This window comes from Mus caroli, unplaced genomic scaffold (assembly GCF_978045245.1).
Source record: "Mus caroli unplaced genomic scaffold, Mus_caroli_1 scaffold_16, whole genome shotgun sequence".
Classification (NCBI taxonomy): Eukaryota; Metazoa; Chordata; class Mammalia; order Rodentia; family Muridae; genus Mus; species Mus caroli.
The window spans coordinates 69,584,171-69,586,681 of NW_028227271.1; positions in this window are offsets into that span (position 1 = coordinate 69,584,171).

Here is a 2,511-nt window from a genome sequence, read left to right on the forward strand (position 1 = left end):
CCTGACTCGCCAGCAAGAAAGACGCCACAATAGGATCCTTCTGCACACATTTATTGGGCTGCACATTGACTGTGTAGGCGAAAAAACCCCGAGCCCTGGGCCTTTCACTCTTATATACTATCAGTTCCCATCCACTCACAGCAGGCCACATCACCTCACCAGGTACGCAGCTTCAGCTAATCAGGGCAGCAGGGGCATATCTCCACCAAAATGGCTTCGCCAGTAACCTGGTACACCTGCGCAGCTCTCACGATATTTTGTGGTTTATATGAGGAAGTCAGGTGCAAGTCATACGACTTAGCTGCAGTCCCTGGCGCCTTTGGGACTGCCGCCACACCCGCTCCCCACAGGCAGCTCCTTTTTATATGAAGGAGCCAGAAGAGCTGGCTATGCCATAGTATCAGACACCAAGGTAGTGGAGGCTCGGGCCCTTCTTGCTCATACCACCAATCAACAGGCTGCACTAATAGCCTTTACCCGTGCCTTTCAACTGGCACAGGGACAATCCCTCAACATGTACACAGATTCCAAATATTCTTTTCATATTCTCCTGTCCCACACTGCTATCTGGAAGGAGCTCAGGTTACTTACCACAAAAGGAGGATCAGTCACTAATGCAAACCAATTATGGCCATGCTAAAGGCCTCCCATCTCCCCACAGCTACTGGGATTGTCCACTGCAGATCCCACCAGACGAGTTGACTCTATTGTCTCCAAGGGAAACAACCGAGCTGATGAGGCAGCTAGAGCTGTGTCCCTTAGGGGCCTAGACTTGTCTCATCCTCCCCAGGACATTCTTAAACAACAACCTACATCTCCACCTTCCACCCCTGACACCTGCCAAATTCTGTCCTATCTTCACCAACTCTTTCATCCTAAGAGCCAATCGTTGTCCTCTTTTGTTAAGCCCCACCTACAGTCTACTTCTGAGGATGTATGTTTTTTAAAATCTATCACTGATTCTTGCAAAATCTGTCAGATGTCTAACTCCAACTCAAGGTATTGTAGCACCCTTAGCATCAGGCTAGAGGTTCCCTTCCTGGAACTGACTGGCAAGTTGACTTTACCCACATGCCTACCATAAGATGTGCCAAGTACCTCCTGGTCTTGGTAGACACCTTCTCGGGGGTGGGTAGAGGCATTTCCCCAAAACTAACAAAAGGGCTCAGAAAGTCTCTAATCTCCTCCTCTGAGAGATTATCCCCCGGTTTGGTGTCCCAGCCTCTCTCCAATCAGACAATGGTCCTGAATTTACTTCTCATGTTTCTCAAATTCTAAGGCCCTAGATATCCCCTGGCATTTTCATATTTCCTACCACCATCAATTTTCAGGTAAGGTAGAAAGAACTAACTGCTCTTTAAATACTACTCTTGTTAAGCTGTCACAAGAACTTTACCTTGATTGAGTAAAACTCCTACTTCTGGGTCTTTTCAGGCTACGAGCTCTCCCCAAGCGACCTCTCCTCATCTTGCCCTTTGAACTCAAATATGGATATCCAGTCCTAACTCTGGTCTTTCATCTAAATGTTCTCCCTTTCCAGACCGTCTACTCACCCCATTACTTTGCCACCTCCGTTTTCCTATGGAAATTTGCTGACCACGATCTACCAAGGCCACACACTGTCTCTTGTCCACTGCCTGTCAACATTGGATACCAAATCCTTCTAACCCCTCATCCCTCTCTCCCAAATGGTAGAGCCCTTTTAAGGTAATCCTTGCAACCCCTACAGCTGCTAAACTTGAGGGACTATCTCAATAGATCCATCTGTCTCACCTCAAACTTACATTCCTCCACCTAAAAATGACTCCTCTTCATACATACACATTGACCCTAACAGGACCATGCTCTGTAAAGTTCTGGAAGACATCGAGATCACCCATCTTGTCCCAGAAAATGAGACTCCACACCGCCAGCTGAGCTCAACCTCACTGCATTAGATATGGGTTTCTCATCCTCCCCCAGCTGTTCATTTCCATCCAGGGCAGCCTTACATCTAGAGATTCGAGATCCAAGAAACCCCCATCGATAACGAACAGTCTTTCCAAATAGGGTCAGGAATCTGCTCCATAGCAGGATGCCAGAAGCTGATCCAAATTGCTGTCATCCCTATATCTGTTATCCCAACTAACTATTATGATCTCTATACTTGCTTTCTCTTTGACCAGACAAGAGATTATTGTAGAAAATGGCCAGATAAATATGGGGGGCTTCCCATATTGGTCTTGTCAGATACATATGCTAGGATCACAGACCAGTCATTTCTTCTATCAACACTGCAAGACACTCTCTTTCTACATACAAGACACATGGGATTCCAGGTGGGAGACAGGAGTTGTTGGTAAGCTCTACCACAAAAATCAGCGTGACTCCCCAGTGAGTACCATCCCTATCCAGAGACAATCTGTCTCAATTGCCCAACCCCTAGATATTGGAAAAAGTAGAGGAGATAATCAAACACTCCTCTGAGGTCCTTACCTCTTTGACCTCATATATGGCACTAACTTGTCATTT